Below are 12,714 nucleotides of genomic sequence, written 5' to 3' on the forward strand. Positions count from 1 at the left end.
TGAAGGAAAATTCCAGCGCTGCAGTCCACGTGAATGATTTCCCTTCCATTTCCCCAGGGTTGTGCAACGGGGGCTCTTACAAGCTGTATGACTCTGAACAAGTCAGTTCATCTCTCAGCGCCTCAGTTTCATCATCTATAAAAAGGAGCTAATATACAGTACCTATGTCACAGGACTGTTGTAGGGAGAAATGCTATGTAAAGGTAGCATAGTGCCTGGTACATTAAAAATGTTCTGTATGAGTTAGTAGTTGTTATTTTCCAAGTATAAATACAATGGCCAACCTTCTTTAATCTAAGTTTAAGTTGCATCAGAGATGCTGTCTTTCTACATATTGGTGGGACCAGCAAGCAATATTCCTGGGTTGCTAGAAGTTTGGCTGGGCTGGGCTACAAGATTAAGATGGTCTCACTCAATATTTGGTAGTGGGGACTGACTGTCATCTGAGGAGCCTCAGTTCTCCTCCACATGACCTCTCATCCTCCAGTTGGCTAGCCCTACACCAGGACTCATGTAAGAGATACCAGAAAAAAAGAAAAAAAAAAAAAGAGAGAGATACCAGAAGATCTATTTTTTCCTCCCCTAAATGGTGTGGCATGAAGATATGAGATGTACTAAAAGTAGCAGAATCCAGAGCAGCCAATAGGACCACTGGGTAGACTCTGGAGATGATGCCAAAACTATAGGAGTTAGAACGGAGAGGCAGAAAGAAAGACATGCTTGGTGACATTCTGTAAGCCACTGGATCAAGCCTTACCTGAAGGGAGCCCTATGTATAGACGTTGAGTTATGTGAGCAAATAGATAATAAATTGCCTGTAATTTTAAGCCATCTGGAGTTAGGCTGCAATCAAAAGCACCCTCACTGACAACTATCTCTTAATAAGAATAACCTGCTACTTCTTTAGGGGGTAAGAGATGGAGGAACATCAGGCCATGTGTCATTGAAGAGGACCCAACTCCCAAAGCAAGCTCTGCAGGCTCTCTTGGCACTTTAAGGGGTATTCACAGATCCTCCTTGAGCCCCTTCAGTTATAGAAACCCTATGTCTGCATCCTCCAATGGAATCTTTTAGAGTGTCCTACCTAAGCAAGAAAATCAATTTATGATTGACCGGAAATTTTCATTGTGATTTTAGTTAGTCTTTGAAAATCGTTCCTATAGTCCTAAGTGTGAAGAAGTAGGCAAGAAGAAACAGAGCAAGTGTCTTGGGGCTCATTCTGGGCTCTTACAACCCACATAAAGCTCAGAAAATCATTTATTTTACATCTCTGGCCATTGATAAACACAACTCTCCTCTGTGTGATGTTAATCCAAAGACTCAACCTGCAGGATTCAGAAATGATTTGGGACTTGCAAAAGTGATCAGAGGAGCAGCTGAGCTTCTGAGAGTTGATCAGGTAATTCACTTTATTCTCTTACTGCTGCCAACTTATGAAAAGGAAGTATGAGCTCCATTTTACAGATAAGGCCAACTGAGGCATGTGGTGGTGATTGACTCAGCTGTGACTTAACAAGACAAGCACTAGCATTCACATTTAATGCTGTGCAGAGCTCTTAAATAACCTTTGTATATAAATTGCATGTTATCCACCTGCCTAGATGCCTAAAAATAGAACTGGAGTTCTCCTGAGGGGCTGGGAGGAGCAGTAAAAGAAGGAAGGAAGGAGGGAGGGAGGGAGGGAGGGAAGAAAGGAAGGGAGGAAGGAAGAAAGAAAGAAAGGAAGGAAGAAAGAAAGGAAGAAAGAAAAGGCCAGGGACATTTTAAAATTATAAATCTAGGTCCCTGCAGGGACCTCATTAGTGACTAACTTTTAAGGAGTTATTAGAATTGTCCAAAAATGAATACTGACCCTTCCACAGTTCCATGGATACACTCAAATACCATGAGCAACTATGCATATTAGCAGATGCCTACATGCCCAGAGTCTAAAGAAAATAAATCAAGAAGTTATCCTAAGAAACACATTTTTCCCCTTTATGAGCATTTTGTTCAGTTTAGTTCAACAAGCATTTACTGAATGCCTACTCCATGCCCAGCACTGAACATTTCATTTCCATTCATACGACGGTCAGCTGTCACCTCATTTTCCTCATCAATAGAATACTGTGTTAGTTTCCTAAGGCTGCCATAACAGAGTACCACAAACTGAAGAGTTAAAACAATGGAATTTAATTGTCACAGTTTTGGAAGCTAGAAGTCCCAAATAAAGGCGTCTGAAGAGCCATGTTCTCTCTGAAGACTCCAGGGAAGAATCTTTCCTGCCTCTTCCAGCCTTTGGTGGTGCCAGGTGTTCCTTGTCCTGTGGCCACATCACCCCAATCTCAGCCTCTGTCTTCACGTGGCCTTCTTCTGCATGTGGGCCTCCCTGCATCCTCTCCTCATATTATAAAGATGCCAGTCCTTGGATTTAGGGCCCAGACTAAATCCAGAATGATTTCATCTTGAGATCCTTAACTAGTTACATCTGCAAAGACTCTACTTCCAAATAAGGTCACATTCTTAGGTTCCATGTAGGCATGAAAAAAAATTCTTTTGGTTGGGGAGGACACCATTTTATCCACTATAATGCTGTCTCACAAAAGCATGAGTGAGAAATGCCAATTTCACCAAAGCTTTTGAAAGGGACCAGGAGAAGATTTAGATTCAAGGTACCCCACAGCAGATACCTTGAAATCCCCTGTCACAGGTTGGGTTGCTGGAAAGCAGACTCTGAAATGAAGATTAGCATGAAAGGTGTTTATTAAAGAGTGCTCTTGGGACCCCAACCTTTGGGAAAGGATGGAAGGAAAGCAGGACTGGGAAAAGTTGAGCTGTGATGCAGTCACCCCAAAGGCTGGCCCTGTGAAGAACTCTGGAGCTGGGTTGGCCTTTCAGAGCTTTTTGGTCCCCCATCAATTATTGGTTATAGGAATGGGTTGAGACCTTGGATGAAGTGGCTCTCTTTAGGAAAGGTAGTCCTCATAGGGAGCTGAGAGCTGAAGACTGCCGGCCAGCAATACACCCAGCAGCTGGGAGAGTAAGTCCTTCATCCTTGAAGGGGAATCTGGACAGCACATCACAGCACCTACAGCACTTCCTTACTCAATTCTCTCTTTCTGCAGCTGCCATCAGGGAGGCTTCCCTTCTTCTCCTGTCTCCTCACAGGGCTGAGGACCCCTCACATTCCTCACCCCCACTGAAGCTTCCTTCTCCAAACTTGCAAATGCAAACCCATCCACAAACAAAGGGTCTGAGAATTACCCCGAACTAAGAGTTACCTCCTTATTAGAAGATATTGAAGGGGGAAATAGCAACCAAGGAAGTGTTTGTCAATGTTGCTTATTGCATAATGGAATACATACTGGATTTTGAGTAAGAAGACACAGATTCAACTGCTAGCTCCACCACTAGCTGTGTACACTCGAGCAAATCACTAGTTTATGAGACAAGAGGGCAAGGATTGTGTCTGCTTTGTTTGTCACTGATTATGCAGAACTTAGGTTAGCACCTCGCACGTAGCTGGCTTAGTAAATACATGAAGGAATGAACAAGCTTTGCCTGAGCTTTGATTTCCTTAGGATAATATATATTTTTTAATTTTATTGAAATATAGTTGATTTACAGTGTTGTATTATCTGCTGTACAGCAAAGTGATTCAGTTATATATATATATATATATTCTCTTTCATATTCTCTCTTCCATTATGGTTTATCACAGGATATTGAGTATAGTTCCCTGTGCTATACAGTAGGACCTTGTTGTTGAGCCATCCTATATATAATAGTTTACACCTGCTAATCCCAAACTCCCAATCTTTCCCTCCTCCCCCCCACCTCCCCCTTGGCAACCACAAGTCCATTCTCTATATCTGTGACTCTGTTTCTGTTTCATAGATAAGTTCATTTGTATCATATTTTAGATTCCACATATAAGTAATATCATATGGTATTTGTCTTTCTCTTACTGACTTCCCTTAGTATGATAATCTCTAGGTCCATCCGTGTTGCTGCAAATAGCATTATTTCATTCCTTTTTATGGCTGAGTAATATTTCCTTGGGATAATATTGAATTGGTAAAGAGAGGCGAGGTAATAATTCCCAAAGTATGGTCCCTGCAGCAGCAGCAGCAGCCCTGAGGAACTTGTTAGAAATGCAAATTATCAGGCTCCAACCCAGATGTGCTGAATCAGAAAATCTAAGGGAGGGGCCAGCATTTTGTGTTTTAACAAGGTCTTTTGTTGATTCTGATGCAGACTCAAATTCGAGAACCACTAGCCTAGGTTATACCAAGGCAACAAACTCAAAATCTCAATGGCTTAATACAGCAAAGGTTTATTTCCTGCTCACACTAAATGCCCATCTTCTGTTGACAAGAGGCTCTGTTCATCATAGTCACCCTGGGATTCAGGCTGATGGAGCCGCCATCATCTTGAAAGCCATTGATGGTCATGACCAAGGGAAAAGCTGTGGTGAATCACGAACTGGCTCTTCAAAGCCCCACCAAGATGTGCTGTCATTTCTGTTCACAATTCGTTGTCGAAAGCAAGTCACACAGGCACATCCAACCGGAAAAGAGTAGGGATTGTTGAGAGGATCAAGTTAAATAGCAAGCAGGGAAGCCTTTGGAGAACGGTTAAAAGCTATCGCAATTTAAGAGATTATTTCTATTATTTCTACTCTTGGTATAAAAGGGCTGGCTCCCTGGCTGTTTTGCTCATTACCACCATTATTAAGCGATGGCTGACAATGGTGGCAAGATGGTGTGGAGTTCTGAAGCAGGAAGTCATTTATCAGATTTTTTTAAGATGCTGGCTTTGAGGAGACAAAATGATAGAAATGTATAAAAAACACAATCCGAGCTTCCCTGGTGGCGCAGTGGTTGAGAGTCCGCCCGCCGATGCAGGGGACAAGGGTTTGTGCCCCGGTCCGGGAAGATCCCACATGCCGTGGAGCGGCTGGGCCCGTGAGCCATGGCCCGCAGAGCCTGTGCATCCGGAGCCTGTGCTCCGCAACGGGAGAGGCCACAACAGTGAGAGGCCCGCGTACTGCAAAAAAAAAAAAAAAAAAAAACAAAACACAATCCACACAATACTTGGCACGTTGAAGGTATTTGATATGTTTTTGTTAAGCAAGTGACTTTTCCAACTATTTATACAAATTATTGTGATGATCTCACAGTGGCAAAGATGGAATTGGTTTGGAACAAGCTTTTTGTTTCTGGTCACATTAGATGTAGAGTTCATATGCCTGGTTCACTGGACAGTGTGCAGAAGTAGAACTCCATCCAGAGTTCAGATCCCAGCTCAACTGCTTATTCCCTGTGTAACCTGAAGTTATTTAAGTCTCTATGACTCTGTTTTCTTCTCGGAAAAAATAAGGATTATAATAATCCCTGCTTCACAGGGTTGTTGTAATGATTAAATGAAACAATACTTGTAAAATGCTTAGAAGAGTACGTGCACATAGTAGGTACATAATACATACGTGTAAGCTATTGTATATTGTTGGTTTTTAACTTGGAGTAAAATCCAACCTCTATCAATAAACTACAAGACCCTGCTTGAACTCTGTCCACCTTCTCCCCCTCATCTGCCCCATTGCTCCTCACTGGCTTACCTCTCAAAAACCACACTGGCCTTTTTCTTCCTCAAATAAGCCAAGTTTGTTCCTGCCCCAGGGCCTTTCTACTTGCCATTCCCTCTGGCTGGGCTCTATCAGCAGCTCTGCAGATGGCTAACTCCATCTTGTAGTTTATTTCTTGGTTCAAATGTGCCCTCCTATGGGGTGATCACACAACCCAAAATTAGCCACCCTTACTGATTTAGTTTTTCTCCCTCACCACCCTCGCATTATTACTCTCTGTAACCATCTTGTTTATCTGTTTACCAGCTATATGATGTCCTCTTCTTAAGAGCAGGGACCTTGAATGTCTCCTTCACCCCTGGAACCCAGACTCCTAAAACTATACCCAGGGCATTAAGTCAGCGCCCTATAAATGTTTGTTGAAAGAAGGACTGGGGCAGGGCTCTGCTTCCCTTCAGAGGTATTGGCACTCTACTCCATGAGAAGAAAATATCTTCTCTATAAACTTGAGATGACAATGAATTTCTACAGCAGAAATTTTTTTCACATTAAATAAATGGATCCAAAAATGAAGTGCTTCTGGGAGCCATGTGTGGAGGAAGTGCCATTTTTTTTTTTTTTTTTTTTGCGGTACGCGGACCTCTCACTGTTGTGGCCTCTCCCGTTGCGGAACACAGGCTCCGGACGCGCAGGCTCTGCGGGCCATGGCTCACGGGCCCAGCCGCTCCGCGGCATGTGGGATCTTCCCAGACAGGGGCACGAACCCCTGCATCGGCAAGCGGACTCTCAACCACTGCACCACCAGGGAAGCCCGGAAGTGCCATTTTTAACGAAGGGCCTACAGGGTCACCGTGCCAGCTGATCCACTGTGCAGCCTCACCACAGATGCCTGGCAAAATATTGTACTCATGGCCAGATTGTTTTTGCATGTTAGCACACTAGAGCTATGTGTGATGTCCTAGCAATTGTGTGTACATATACTTTCGGGAGAAAAATAACATTTATTGTAGGTTTTAAAATTTTCTAATTTCAGAAGAATCACAAGCTCAGTGAAGAAATTTTAGAAAACAAAAGTGGAAGGCACAAAGAAAACACCAGTCTTCCAAACAGTGAAACAGTTCGATGTGTGTTTTTCAGTGTTTTTTCTGTGAATGTTTTAAAAACGAGTTTGTATCTGCTTTGGAGTTGTGTTTTTCCCTAGTGTTTTTCAGGCGGTGGTGTTAGCAGGATTTGGTGATTGATTGGATGTGGAGAATGAAGGAGAGGAAAGAGTCATAGATGATCCTGAGGTTTTTCCATTCATGCCTTGTTGGATGGTGGTGCAAATAAGGACATAGGAGCAAAAGCAGATTTGGAGAAAAAGCAATGTGTTCAGTTTTGGACCAGATGCATTATGTGGATACTGTTGAGTGACTAGATGGTCAGCTGTGCCATCGAGAAAGATGATGGGGCTGGTGATGGAGACCTGAGTGTCATTGGAACAAAGGCAATAGTCGGAGAAATGGAAATGGATGAGTTCACTCAGGGCCAACTTCTCCATAGGCCCCAGCAGGCCCAGTCCCTAGTGCCCTCAGAAATGTGGGCAGAAAGTGAGTGAAGGGGTATGAACCTGTTAGAAATCAGGGAGAACCTTCAGTTACGTTACTACTGTAAAACCCCGGGAGCGGACCAGAGGGAGCCTCTGAGGGGAAGCTTGCTTTTTGCTGCCATCTGCTGGCTGTTATTGGAGCAGTTCCCACAAGAAAAAAAAAATTCTACCCAACAGTTACGCAGCACCTACTGTATTCAAGGCTCTATGCCAGGCAATCTATAAATAATTCCCTACATTTTTATGCTCCTTTACCAATGATGGAGCATTTTCACATACAGTATTGCAACTTGTCCTCATAGCAATCCTGTGAGGGAGGCCCTGAGCACGTAAAATTATTCCCGTTTTGCAGGTGAAGAAACTGAGACCCAGCCTGCACAGGCCCTTGCGGCAGGGAAAGAGCGGAGTTCAGATGAGGCTGGAACCCACGTTATCTGACTTCTAGTTCGCTGGCTACAACCAAATTGATATTACTTCTTTAGTTTTATTCTGGGTAGAAGGCAAAAAATAAATAAATAAACCCTGAAAAGTGACAAAGAAAAGGAAAATGGACCAAGAAGAGGGAGAAGAAAGAAATGGCATCTCTAAAGTTTTTTCCAGCTCAAAATTTATTAATTTCAAGTAATACCCCCAAAGTTTAAGACTTCAGATCAGTGAGAGACAAATAAGAATCAACTAAGATACCAATACTGTATTGTACAATTGAAAGTTGCTAAGATTTCTCATTACAAGAAAAAAAAACTTACGTGATGTGATGGAGGTTAACTAAACTTATTCTGGTAATCATTTCACAATGTATACATATATCAAATAATTCTGTTGTACACCTAAAAGTAATATAATTTTACTTGTCAATTATAGCTCAATTAAAAGTAAATTTTTAAAATAGAGTAAAAAGTTAAGAATCTGCCTGCCAATGCAGGGGACACAGGTTTGATCCCTGCTTCAGGAAGATCCCACATGCCGTGGAGCAACTAAGCCCATGTGCCACAACTACTGAGCCCAAGCACCCGAGAGCCCGTGCTCTACACTAAGAGAAGCCACCGCCATGAGACGCACGCACACCACAATGAAGAGCAGCCCCCACTCACCGCAGCTAGAGAAAGCCCACGTGCAGCAACAAAGACCCAACACAGCCAAAAATAAATAAAATAAATTAATTTTAAACAAAAAGTAAAAAGGAATCAACTAAGTTCTTCACTTGAAGCTCAGCATTAGAAGGAACCCTGAAAGTCACTCTTCCTTGGAAAGCAAGTGTACTCTATGTAGTATCCTCCAGTCTTACTGTGCGCACAAACTCCCTGGGGATGCAGCTTCTGATGCACTTGGTCTGGGGTGGGGCCTGAGACTCTGCATTTCTAACCAGCCCCCAGGTGATGCTGATGCTGTAGGTACACAGACTGCTACTTTGAGTCGCAAGGGTCTAGAGCAGAAGCCAGCAAACTTGTCCTGTGGTGGATGAAATATTTGAGGATTTGCAAGTTGTACAGTCTCTGTTGTGACTACTCAACTCCGCCATTGTGAATTCTCAGTTCTGCCATTATAGCACAACAGCAGCCTTAGAAAATACATTAAAAAAATAGGTGTGGCTGGGTTCTGAAAAACTTTACTTATAAAAACAAAAAGCTTGCTGGATTTGGCCTTCAGACTATCGTTTGCCCACCCCTGCTGTAGATATTTCTATTCCTGGATGAGCTTTAAGTATGTAGAGAATGTGTTGGCTGGGTTGTATGTGGGGTACTGTCCAGTTGAGATTTCAGGTTCTTTAAAAAAATTTTTTTAAATATTTATTTATTTATTTGGCTGTGCCGGGTCTTAGCTACAGCACGCAGGATCTTTGTTGCAGCATGCAGCATGCAGGATCTCTGGTTGCGGCAGGTGGGCTCTAGTTCCCTGACCAGGGATGGAACCCGTGCCCCCTGCATTGGGAGTGCAGAGTCTTAACCACTGGGCCACCAGGGAAGTCCTGAGATTTCAGGTTCTTAAACCCAAAGGCTATCACCATCACTCCATACTCAGTTGTTCCCATTCATTTAAGCCTTCAAACTGGGTATTGGTCTAACATCAGGTTTTGATAAAGTGGTAGAGAATTGAAAATAACATTACTAACACTTACATAGTACTTGGTATGTTCCAGGCACTGCTCTAAGTTCTTTGTGTATATTACCTATTTAACCCTCACAACAACCCTATGAGGAGGCACTATTATCATCTCTACTTTACAGATGAGGAAACTTAGTTAAGTAATTTGCCCAAAGTTGCACCAATAGTAATTAGCAGAGTCAGGCTTTGAATTAAGGTGGGCTAATGCCAGAGTCTTTACTCTTTAGTGCCTCATTTTACTACTTCTGAAAAGAAGCAGCAAGTGGTACCATTAGTTGGGGTCAATGGGTAGAGGGAGGCAGTGAGTGACATGGAGAAAGATACAAAACCAGGAAGCTGAAAGCTAAAGATAAATTATTTCCTGTTGTATAATTTGCTGAGACCAGACCCTGTTAGTGGGGGTTTTCTTACATTCTATTTTGTCCTGCATTAAATTTCCTTAATGATAGTATATGACTATTATTTTCCAAGGATCAGAATAGAAATAAACCAAGCATGGGTAATTCTCACATTCAGTTGTATACTGAGCTACCCCTCTTTTTGCTAAAGTGTTTTAAATACTATCCTTAAAACAGAGTCCAGCAGAGCTTGGGAGAGTGAGTTTTCCAAGCAGTTTAACTGGGCACTTTGAAAACTTTTACCTGCCGTGTTCAATGCCCTCCTCCCAAATTGGGAAAATAGGACTTCAAGTGTACCTCCCTATGCCAAGACCAGCCATAGAGTGTGCTGCCAAAGTTTTTCTGTTGAGGCAAGTCTTCTTGTTGAGACTTCTCTATATACAAAAATAAAGACCATGTCTGTTTGCATAGATCAGAAATTCTCAACTTCAGCACTATTGAGATTTTGGACCAGATAATTCTTCGCTGTGGGGAGCTGCTATCTGTGCATTGCAGGATGTCTAGCAGCATTCTGTCCTCCTACCCACTAGAAGCCAGTAGCATCACCCCAGTTGTGACAATCAAAAATGTCTCCAGACATTGCCATTATACCCTGGGAAGTCACAATCACCCTCAATGGAGAACCACCAGCATAGATCAGTGACAGTTTACAATTCAAGAATGCCTACCACCATCTGTTTGTGGGAGTATACGTTGGCACAAACCTTTTGAAGAGTGATTCTGAAAGTAGGCTTTGGAAAGCAATCATTAAAAATTCAAAATATTTGCATTTGGAAGGGAAGGGAAAGGATTTACTATTTATAGCTCTAGGAATATAAAAGATTCGTTAGGAATAAAGGTTTGACAATCTATAAGACTTTATTTTCACTGAATGATAGGCACAGATCTGATGGTTGCCAGCTCCCAAAAATCCCTGAAGCAACTGTGTACATGAGAAGCCCTTGAGTAATTGATCTGAGGTGTGGGCATCTGGCTTAACGGGCTTAGTTTACAGGTTATTTCCTGGAATACAGTGATTGGTCCACGGGTGGGCCAATCAGAGTACCTCTCTAGGGTTCTTCTAACTAATCTGAGGGGGCAGGGAGGGGAAAAGGGTATCTCTCCTCTGTGATCACAAAGAGGTAAAGATGGGAGCCCAGCATTCAGTAGCCATGCCCGCACCTACTGAAGAAGCTGTTCTGAGAAAACGAAGACAATAGATAGAGAACAGCATGGGTGAGAGACACAGAGAATCCTTGCGATGTTCCAGTCTCGGGTTCCGGCCATCGCTGTGGCCAACTCCAACCAGGACGTTCCCATGTTTTCATTATGTGAGCCAATTTATTCAAGCTAATTCATGTTGGATTTTTTCTCTTGCAACCACTGGGTTTTGACTAAGACATCTTAGCAAAGTTGTAAAGAGAATTCACATAATGACCAGGAGCACTGGTAAAATTTTCACTCATAGATGTACTGTGCAAACCAGATGGGTGCAAATTCAGCTATTTTGTAAATTCTGGTGTGGCTCTAGAAAATGCTTAGCAAATATGGCTGCTTCTTCCCATCTACAGATACCACCACAATGGCTTCCATTGGTTCAAAGGATTTATACTTCCCAAAGCTTTTTTTTTAATATAAATTTATTTAACTTTATTTTTGGCTGTGTTGGGTCTTCATTGCTGCGCATGGACTTTAGTTGCAGCGAGCAGGGGCTACTCTTCATTGCAGTGCGCGGGCTTCTCATTGTGGTGGCTTCTCTTGTTGCAGAGCACAGGCTCTAGGTGCGCAGGCTTCAGTAGTTGTGGCACACGGGCTCAGTAGTTGTGGCTCACGGGCTCTAGAGCGCAGGCTCAGTAGTTGTGGTGCACGGGCTTAGTTGTTCCGCGGCATGTGGGATCTTCCCAAACCAGGGCTCGAACCTGTGTCCCCTGCATTGGCAGGCGGGCTCTTAACCACTGTGCCACCAGGGAAGTCCCTTTCCCAAAGCTTTTACATTCATTATCTCATTTGCCTTCCACCATAACTCAGCCAGACAGGGAAGGAGATTTTAGCATCCCCATTTCCAGGTGAGAAGATGGAGCCACCATGTGGCTAAATGACTTCTTTATGTAATGCAGGGATTTAGAATGAGATCAGCAGTTCTCAAATTCAATCAGTCATGAGCTGTGTCATGACTGATTTGATGCTAATGGTTAAAGTACCAGGACTTGAGAATAATTCATCTTTTTAAAAAGAATACATTATCCCTGTAACAACGTTAATTCTTGCCAGCATTCAATATGCTTTCCTGGTAGGAGGAAAGGAGTGGAGTTACAGCTGGCATATTGGGAATTCCCATGGGATTGTTATAAATGTGAATATCCAACCATGTGCATTCCAATAGTTAAAAAAAAAAGAAAGCTTGAGTCAATGGGTAAGCCAAAGCCTGAGTCAATGGATAAGCCAGCCATAGAGTTGCTTCCAGCTCTAAAATTGGATGATTCACCCCAAATAAACTATGAGTTGATGGCATTCAAGATCAAAAGAAACCACTTTTCCCTGTCCATGGATCTTATTAAGGATCACTCACTTTAAAGAGTTGTAGGTTGATCATAAAATGTATCATCCAAACCAGGATAGTTTTAAGATAAAAAGGAGCATCAATGGAATGGAACATCAGGGCAACATATTAAACAGGAATTATGTTGAACAAACCAGGACTGGAATCACCCTAAGTATATGTAATGCAAGAAAAGTACATTTATATAACTGGAAACTGCCAGAACGGCCGCAAGGGACATCACTCTACAGGTGAGTTGGATGTGTCTTGGTTTCAGTTCCCCCAAAAGCAGACTCTAAGATACAGATTTCAGGGAGAGTAGTTTATTAGGGAGGTAAAGGAGAGTGTGGAAGTGAGGCAGGGAAAGAAAGGTAGCCAATAAGAGTGTGTCCTCAAGCCAGCAACTGCTGAGGCCAACTGGAACAGGATCCCTGAGGCGGTCACAGATGTGCTGCCCGCATTCCCCCTTGAGGAAGGACTTGCTGTCCACCTGCAGGGAGTGGGGTCAGCAGATGGCCCCCAGCTGTCAGCTCCTTCAGGG

This window comes from Delphinapterus leucas, chromosome 14, assembly GCF_059928025.1.
Source record: "Delphinapterus leucas isolate spDelLeu-1000000601 "Yukka" chromosome 14, BTC_Dleu_Yukka2, whole genome shotgun sequence".
In the NCBI taxonomy this organism is placed as follows: domain Eukaryota; kingdom Metazoa; phylum Chordata; class Mammalia; order Artiodactyla; family Monodontidae; genus Delphinapterus; species Delphinapterus leucas.